This window comes from Echinops telfairi, unplaced genomic scaffold (assembly GCF_000313985.2).
Source record: "Echinops telfairi isolate 266 unplaced genomic scaffold, ASM31398v2 ScPeMD7_60;HRSCAF=208, whole genome shotgun sequence".
Classification (NCBI taxonomy): Eukaryota; Metazoa; Chordata; class Mammalia; order Afrosoricida; family Tenrecidae; genus Echinops; species Echinops telfairi.
In genome coordinates this window covers 3,838,527-3,847,833 of record NW_022103958.1, presented here as the reverse complement: position 1 = coordinate 3,847,833, position 9,307 = coordinate 3,838,527, and the positions used below count along the sequence as shown (strand labels likewise).

General features: G+C 50.4%; 1 protein-coding gene across 4 annotated transcripts in view; it reads right to left on the bottom strand.

Moving 5' to 3' along the window:
* Window positions 1-6,382: 6,382 nt before the first annotated feature.
* The window catches only part of CELF1 (CUGBP Elav-like family member 1), an 18,806-nt gene continuing 15,881 nt past the window's right edge, over window positions 6,383-9,307 (bottom strand). For all 4 annotated transcript variants that reach the window (XM_045291021.1, XM_045291023.1, XM_013006090.2 and 1 more), the window contains exon 13: window positions 6,383-9,257. The gene's annotated coding sequence lies outside the window, so the exon portion shown is untranslated. The remainder of the gene's footprint in view (window positions 9,258-9,307) is intronic.

The window sequence follows — 9,307 nt, the reverse complement described above, 5'->3', positions numbered from 1 at the left end:
GAGTGAGAGTGAGATTGAGTGAGTGAGTGTGAGAGTGAGTGAGTGAATGAGAGTGAATGAGTGTGTGAGAGAGTGAGTGAATGAGAGTGAGTGAATTAGAGAGTGAGTCAGTGAATGAAAGTGAGTGAATGAGTGACAGAGTGAGTGAGTGAGTGAATGAGAGTGAGTGAATTAGAGAGTGAGTGAGGGTGAGAGAGTGAGAGAGTGAGTGAGTGAGAGAGTGAGTGAGTGAGAGTGAGGAGTGAGTGAGTGAATGAGTGAGAGAGTGCGTCAGTGAGAGAGTGAGTGAATGAGAGGGTGAGTGAGTGAGTGAATGAGAGTGAGTGAGTGAGTGAGTGAATGAGAGAATGAGTGAGTGTGAGAGAGTGAGTGAGTGAGAGTATGAGAGAGTGAGTGAATGAGTGAGTCTCATTTTATTTTAAAACCTGCATTTCCAGACCAGAAGTGGGAGAAGCCCTGGGTCTTTGGTTCTACGTGGTGCCAACAGTCAGATGATTGGTGTCTGGCTCCCAAGAACCAAGGAAATTCTCCTTCACTCCCAGCCCAGGCCCCAGCACTCCCTAGTCCAGAGGTTCTCAACCCCATTGGGGGTGGAATGACCCTGTCACAGGGGTCACCCGATTCATAACAGCAGCAAAGTGACAGTGATGAAGTGGCCACAAAAATCATGTTATGGTTGGTGGGGAGGGGGGGGTTCCCCACAACATGAGGAACTGTATTAAAGGGCCGTGGCATTAGGGAGGTTGAGAACCGCTGCCCTAGTCTCACCTTGATGCTACAGGGTTGCTAGTTTGCTCTTTATGTTGTTCCCAAACAAAAAAAACCCAAACTTACCTGCTATCGAGCCGATGCCAACTCATAGGGATCCTATAGGGCAGGGCAGAACTGCCCCTGGTGGGTAGCCTCGTCTTTCTCCCTCAGCTTGCTTAAGGTCTCAGTGCTCGTGAGGGTAGGGCAGGTCTCAGAACCAAGCACGCACTGCAGAGCACACACGTGCCCTTACAAGGGCCGGTCTAGCTTGACGTGAAACATTTGGAATTTAATTCACTGGAAAATGACCTTCTGAAAAGGTTGCTGTTGCATGTGACCAACGCAAGCCAGTGGCACCGACAGCTGAATGGACTCAGGTAGCTCCCCTCCCTGAGGGCCTCTTGGGCAGGGGTGGGGCTCCACAGACCAGAGGCGGGGAACAACTTCCTGTGGGAAGGGGCTCAGCTCTGGCACTGTTAGTGAGACCCCCCTGTAGAGTGGCTCAGAGGGGCCTGGGAGTCCCTCATTTGTCTCTTGGTCACCCACTGAGAGACTAGAGTTCAGGTACGGATGAACCAAGTGCAAAAATTAAGGCCTTTTCCTGAATCTGTGCGCCGCCGGATGCAAAACGCTTAATGCAGGTGCAGGTTGGGACACTCTGGGACGTTCTTGGGCAAAAGCAAGTGGTATTCTAAAGGTATTTATTTTGTTCACTTACTCAGTTACCAAATGTTGTTTTGTAAAACCAGTTGTCGCCTGAAGGTCACTCTGTGTCCCCACGTGGCAAGAATAGAGCGATGTTCCCCAGGGTCTTCAATGGCGGAGTTCTCGTTCTTATTTTAAACTTTTTAGTTGACTGCCCCGCCCACCACTCAAGGCACTTTGAAGAGTACAGACTGTTTTCAAGTCCCAGAGACGCCCACCAATTGTTTACACGGAATAAACAATCATCAAAATAAACAATAAATAATTGGTGCTCTGCCTTGGTGGCACTTTTGAGTAAGCCATAGAGTTCTAATCACATGGTCGACAGTTCAAACCCACTAGCGGCTCTAAAGGAGAAAGATGATTGTCAAGGTTTAATGTGGGGGAGGAGGGAAGGGGGAACTGATCCCAAAGATCAATGCATAACCCACCCACCCACCCCACAGCCCAAGGGGGACAAACAACAGAAACGTGGGGGAAGGGAGACAATGGTCGGTGTAAGATATGAAAATAATTTATAATTTATCAAGGGTGGGAATGATGAGGCAATGAATGTACAAATGTGCTTTACACAGTTGATGAATGGATTGTGATAAGAGTTCTATCACCCCCTAATAAAGTGATTAAAAATTTTTTTTAAAGTTATCAAGGGGTCACAAAGAGGGGGAATAGGGAGGGGGGAAAAGAGGAGCTGATACCAAGGGCTCAAATAGAAAATGTTTAGAAAATAATGATGGCAATATGTGTACAATTGTGCTTGATACAACTGATATGTGGGTTGTTATAAAAACTAAGAGCCCCCAATAAAATGATCTTAAAAATTTATTTTGGAAATTCTATATATGCTTGTTATATGAGTTTAAACCTGGGCACTGAGGAGTCCCTCAAGGGTCTCGGCTCTACAGGAAGCTGGGGGCCAGGCTGGCTTGGGTTAAAGGAATGATCTACTCAACTTTGTCTCTCTCCCGATCCCCCCAGGTGCTGGGTGACCTGCTGCAGCAGTGACCATTATTAGGGTTTCTTAAAAGCAAAGCCGCCCGGTCAGCATGTCCCTAATAATGAGAGCCCCACCTCTGAGGTCTGCAAGCGGTAGGCCCGGAGTACCTGCTTTTTACTTCAAAAGTGGCTACTGAGAAAGTGAGCTGTTTCCCAAAGTGGGCAACACCACCCCCTGGGGCACAGGAACCACCAAGGGGGCTGCAGAAGCACACACCCACATTTTATCTTGGAAGCATTTAGCCAGATGTTCCTTGGAGACAGCTATGATGAGGCTTTGGACATGTTATCAGGAGAGGCCAGGCCCTGGAAGAGGGCAGCGTGCTTGGTAAAGCGGAGCAGGGAAGAGAGGAAGACCCTTGACCAGGTGGCCGCCGCCACCTGCACAGGGTGTGCGTCACAGCAGCCCCAGGTCACTCAGCTATACCATCACTCTGGCTGGGTGGCCCGATGGCAGACTGGAGGCAGGAAAGCCCCCACCCGGGGCTGCCAACAGCCAGACCCTGGTTTGTCTGTTTTTTTTCTGAAACAGGGTTGGTATGCCAAATGAGTTTTGGAACCTATAAATGCTACCTGTAATTCATTGGAATAGCAACAGGGGCTCATGCAGGGCGGAGTGGGTTGTGGTGGTCTAGAAGGTGGGGGTTCAGGTGAGGCGGACACCGAAGAGAACGAGCGGTGGGCAGGCCAGAGTGGAGAGGACACGTGCTCAGAATGGCCCCAGTGAATGCAAGCAAAGCTCAGGTTAGAAGTCCACCCACGAATCCAGACGTTCTGGCCTGGTTGAGAGGGGGCTCCGTGACATCATCACCACAGGAGACTCTTCAAACCCTGAATGAAACCATCCTGATGTTACCTTTCAGCCAAGTAACAGCATGGCAGACCAAAAAAAAAAAAAAAAAGTGTATTACCCATGAGCACCCTGGTCTCCTGCCATCCCATCAATAGGGTTTCTGAAGCTGTACATACTTGCAAGAGCAGATAGCCTCAGCTTTCTCTAGAGGAGCAGCTGGTGGGCTCAAACCACCAACCTGTCATTAGCAGAACGTTTACTTGACGTTGCCACTCGAGCCGCCCACCCAAGAGGCAGTGCTTCATAAAAACCCAGCCCCGGGGGTTGGAAAGGCCAATGTGGAAGCAAAGATGAGACAAGGTGGCAAGGAAATGAGAGCCCCGGGAACACGCACATTAATGAAATATGGACATATCTGTATAGAAACCGTGAAGTGGGAAGCCAACAATTTTCAGTAAATTGTTCACTGAAAAAGTCTTGGAGCTTGGTGGATGAAAGAAGACACACGTCGCATCACATGACCTTGTCTGGGGCAGGCAAACCTAGAGATTGTAGGCTAGTGGCCGGGGAGGGGCTGGCTTGGGGGGCTGAGAATGCTCTATAAGTAGGTCCATGGGACAGCTACACCGAAACAAGTTATCTCACACGTTAAAAGGATGAACTGTGAGGTGCCGAGCCTCCAGAGGGCTCTCTTGGGCTGCCATAATTCCGCAGCACCTCGCCAGGCTTTTCTTATGCAGTGTCCCTGGCTAGCGCAGTCCACCTTGCTTAGTTAGTAATTGAGCACAAACTGCCGCTCAAAGGGACCCTCTCTCTCAGTCCAGCTGTTTAAACAAAACCCACGAAGCTCCAGGAGCCCCACCCGTGCTACCCTCTCCCCAGAGGGGGATGGTGGGCAAGGTCAGACCTTTTGCCGGGTGTAGCGGTAGCATGGTTAATGCGCTCCATTTTCCCATCCTGAAACTGACTTCCCTAGGGCTGGCGCTCACCGGGAAAAGAAACTCCATGTAACAAAGAAATTATTGGTAGCTGGTATGGGGCTAGAGAGGAGTGCCGAGGGGGAAGGAAAATGCTAGAAAAAAGGCAGAAGGTGCCAGAGAAGAAGTCATTTATGCTGCCCCCTGGAGGGCAAACCCTCAGGCATGAGCTTGACATTCCCAGAGGTGGTCTCTCATCACCTTCCCTGTGGTGTGTCTTCATCAGGGGCTGAGCTGCTCAGGTGAGCACACAGCAGGTGAGGAACGAGGCGGGACCCCCCAGTGTGGCTGCAAACCCTGGAGCTGGCAGGGGCAGCTGCCAGAGGGGTCTTTCAAAGGAACCCAAGACCACTGGATGAGGTATTGCCTCACTCTCACAAAGTGTGCACCCTTGGCATCCTTTTCGTTTTAAAGTAACAGCAACGAGACGCTCTAGGTGTACTTAGTACTCTCGGAATGAAGGCAAAAGCCTGTGATGGACGAGAGCCACCACCTTGACCCACTGCAAGGAGACACTAGACAGAACTTCAGGACTGGTGGCCCTCTCATCTCATGGGACAGCGCGCCCCGGCCCGTCCATTACACTGATCTCCCGGTGTCAAATACGGCTCTTTGAGATGGGCATTTTACACCTGAATGGTGAGGCCAGGGAAGAACGCACGTTTTTTTAAACATACAATTGGAATATCCCACTGAGGACGCCACACTTCTTACTGGTTAGAGTGAGGTAAAGCTCAAAATGGTGCCAGCTTAGGTGGTCCCTGCAACCGGAAAGGGTTTCAGGTGAGGAAAGATGAGTTTATTTAGAAGCCGAGTTCAAATTAACCTTGTGGATCGAAGGGGCAAAAGCAGCCAGAGGGAGTGAGATCTCCCAGGGTCCCTCTGGCTCTGTCCTGGTGAGAAGAGGTTCAGGGCTCATGATGACCTGGTTGGATTCTCAGCACGCACCACTATCTAGTTGTGACCTTACGTAGTAGGCAACCTCATTCTTTCAGCCTCAGCTTGTCATAAGGGGGGTGGGTCCCAGGTGCTGCCCCCCGGGGTGGCTAGCTAGCCTAGAACCCATGTTGTGCACCCAGCCTTTCCCCAGCACCGAGACGGTCAATGCGCAGAGCTGGGATAAACCTGGCCTTGTTAATTAATTAAAAGCTCCCACCTCCAAAATGTTTAGTGAGTAAAGTAGCACTTCCATGTAAGATTTGGTGGACAGATTCTTTGACGTCCCACAACTGTCACCACTTTATTCAGGTGGGGGGGGGGGCGCGATTCAGTGGAGGATAGTCAACAAGGCTCCACAGCCTGGGAGGATGCTAAGCTGAGTCGGTTCTAGAAGCTTCTTCAACTGTTGACGTCTCAGAGAAGATGGAGGTGTGGACATGAGTGAGGAGCAGGAAAGGGTGTTCCCCAATGCTCGCCCTTCAGGATCCTGGCTTTGTGGACCTTAGTGGGCACATTCACTGGGAAATGCCACCCTAGATATTAGAACCAAGGAGGTAAGGGGGAATTTGAGGTCTGGTCCACCCCCGCCCAACAGGTTCCAGGGCAGTTGCCTACCTCTGTCCTGGAGGGACTGGGGAGGAGTCTATGAGAGGAGGGGGATAGCAGGAAATGTGTGTGTGCCCTTTTGTTAGCCAGTGCCTGAGATTCCTGGCTAGCTGAACCTGAAGTTCTCAGAGACCTGAGGCGGCCCTGGGTGCAGAGCCTCTAAGTTAGACAGGCTCTCCTTGGAGCGTGATCTGGGCAGAGCCCTCGTCGTGAGGCCAGAGGGAAGGAAATGGGGGCTTGCCCTCCTTCAGCAGGAACTTTAGGACCAAAATGGCTGCTGTGGTCTGGGGCTGCGCACGGTCTCAGGACTTGAAGGTGCTGGCTGCCAGGTGTGAAGGTGGGTAGCCAGACATGCAAGGCACAGGGACAGAGGTTCCTGAGGAAGCCCAGGCACTCACACAGGCAGGACTTCTCGGGGGACAATGGAGGTAGGCAGGTACACAGCTTTCCAGGGGGCACATCATCTTACAAGAGCGTTCGGTGGATCGCGAGCACACCACTGGGCACCTCACGGAGAAGCCTCACCCTGGGGTGGTCCACCCCCTCTCCCTGTCTTCAGCCCCACCCTCCCCAAGGACCCATCCACTCCCCGCAAATGACAACTCCGCAGGCATTGTCGGTTCTTCTCAAACAGTTTAATAGCAAATAAACAAAGAAAGGTCCACACTTGGCAGATACAAAATGACTTTTTGTCCGTGTGTCTGTGCAATTAAAACAGATTTAGGTTCCCCATTGGGACAGAAGGAAAAACACACAAAAAGGAAGGCGATTCCTTGGAAACACATACCCCCTTGCTCCAAACGCGTAACATTTTTTAATCCACTACACACACTCTGTGATCAAGTCAGAAGAGCAACAAGCGCTCTTCTTTTTTTTTTTCTTTTTTAAACCATTAAAAGTAAAATCCATAATTTTCTACAGAGTACAACACAAGTTCACACAAAAAAGACATTTTCTTTTGCAAATCAAAACAGGGGAGGAAGGGAAAGCTCAAAGGAGGGAAAGCATCTGTACGGCTGCATCACGACTCTGAGTGGATGGACTCCCGTTGCTGCTGCTGCAGAACAGACTGCGTTTGGTCATAGTGGCAATTTATTTTTCTCTTCACATTGTGAAATCACTTTACATTGTTTTCTAGTAGAAAAGGCAAAAAACTGTACAAAACCCCTAGTGTTAAATACAACGTTTGTACCAATAAAAAACTCACACAGGTTTGTCTTCAAAATGTAAAGTTTTTTTTTCTTTTTAAATTATTCACAAAAAGCAGCTGGAAATCAGAAAGGCAGCTGCCGCTCCAGGGTCTCAAATCCATTAAAACCACCACAGAACAGTTAAAACAATCAGAGTGAAAAGGAAAAGGAACAGTGTCCAACGTTTGGCATTTGGTTTTATCCACAGGTTTTCCCAGAGCTCCTCTTGGAATTGAAAGCAAAAGATATTGGCAAACACGGATTCTTCCAATACACACGCAGGGGCCTCGGGGCCTTCTGCCAACAGAGGCGGCTCTGTGCAATCAGACTGTGGGTGCGCAGCAGTCTTGCTCGGGCTGGGCTGCTGGCCTCTTTCTCTCCATCCCACCCCCATCTCCAGACACTGAGCAGCCTACCATACCCAGGACCCCCAGGGATGTCCCTTGCTCCTAAGTAAGAGGGGGCTCCGGCATCAGCCTAGAACCCTGCTGGGTGCCAGGGCAGAAGTTCTGCTGGGCCCCTGCCCTCGCCAACCCTAGCACAGAGGGTGCTCAACAGTGTTCTGCCTTCTCCCACCTCCTTGTCCTCCCTGGACAATCAGGGCATCCGACTAACAACTCTCCCAGCCGGAGCCGCGGTCTGGGTGGGACCTACCATGAACCCTATCTTCCCTCTCAACCGCTCACCTCCACAGGCCCGCCGGGGCCTCGCCTGCCTGCCCTTCACATTCTTACTCACGTTCCTCAGCCCTTGAGGCCAGATGGTGCCACGAGACAGGAGGGCAAGCCCCCGCAGGGAACCAAGAGACCGGCTTGCCTGGCACCCAGGGACAGCAGCTATTTGGTCTTCACTCAATTTAGAGACCAAATCCCTGCCCTCGGCCCCCCGCCCCCAGCAGAGCTGTGGTGAAGAGCCAATGTGGGGCGGTTGGTGCCCAGGGCTGTAAACAGTGTGAAGACTGTAGTATTGTGCTTGTCACTGAGGAAACAGCGCCAGCAGGTATATCGCCACTCGGTGCTCAGATGGCCTCCTACGAGTGGTCAGGAGCATCCTCCTTCCTCCAGGCCAAGAGGCGCTCAGACCCCTAATGTGCTAAGCCTCTTGCCCACCCGTAGCCACCTTCGGGGCTCCTCTCTGTGCCCCTCGCAGCCCTCTCTAAGCGGAGCAGCCAGCCTCCTGGAGGCCCACCGAGGTCACACGGGGTGACAGTCTAAGTGCACAGGCAAACGCTCTATGGGCAACGGAGGAGAAAGTTGCCACTTCAAAATAAAATAATACAATCTTGGAAAGAAAAAAAAAAAATCAACCCTACAATTTAAAACAGCTTCTTTGAAACCCTTTAAATGGGCCAGTTTTTGCACAAACTATAGAAAACAGAGAGGTGCCGGTGATAGATAGGAAGGTGTGAAGGAACAGCAGGACACATGCAGAACTTGGGATTTTCTGGGCATAATCTTAGTAGGCAAGGAGGGGGAACAAAAAACTCAACACAAAAACAAAACAAAACGAACCAATAGTTAAAAAAAAAGGAAGCAGCATCACATTTTGCTGTGGAGACTGTGGGGACAAGCATGGAAGTGCAGGCAAGGCCGGGGGGAGGGGCCAAGTGGGGCCCGAAGGCGCCCCACAGGGAAGAGCCACAAAACAAACTGGGCCCCAAACTGCAGCCTGCAGTCGCAAGGGCCAGGAGCTCAGCTGTTTTCTGTAGCCCCAAACTCGAAGTGACAAAATAAGACCAACACACGCGGTCTCCTCCAGCCCCACAAACTGGATCTCAGCGAAATGTGCTCGGAGCCTCAGGTTTCATTCAGTGACATCTTTTATTTCATCGCTCACTTCAAAGCTGTCGTAAAACTAAGCCCACGGAGAAAGGACGCCTAGAAGCGACTGGCCGCGTGCTCACCGAGAACAGACACCACGCGCTGCGTGCTAGCAGGGCCACTCTGAAGACAGTTACAAAGAATTGGAATCACAAAATCAAGTGGTTATCTTATGAAGTTCTAGAAAAATAGATTTTTTTATATTCAAATGCAAGTTTAAATATTTCCCCTTCAGCAGTCGTTCTAGCAAAACCAATTTGGCAGCACAAAAGGAACAACAACAACAAAAAAAAAACAAGGAAAGAAAAAACAAAGAAAGAAACAAACATAATAAAAAAAATACACGTCAGCATCAAAGGTCAACACAAGGTCAAAGGTGAGAGTTCAAGCATCAGAGAAGCTGAAGAGACAGGGATTTGGACGATGTACTTGACGCCACATCGACATGCTTTAGGCACAACGATGAACAAACGGCAGGAATCTAGAAAAAAAAACAAACCAGAAAGAGGGAGACCCACTGAGTTACACAGA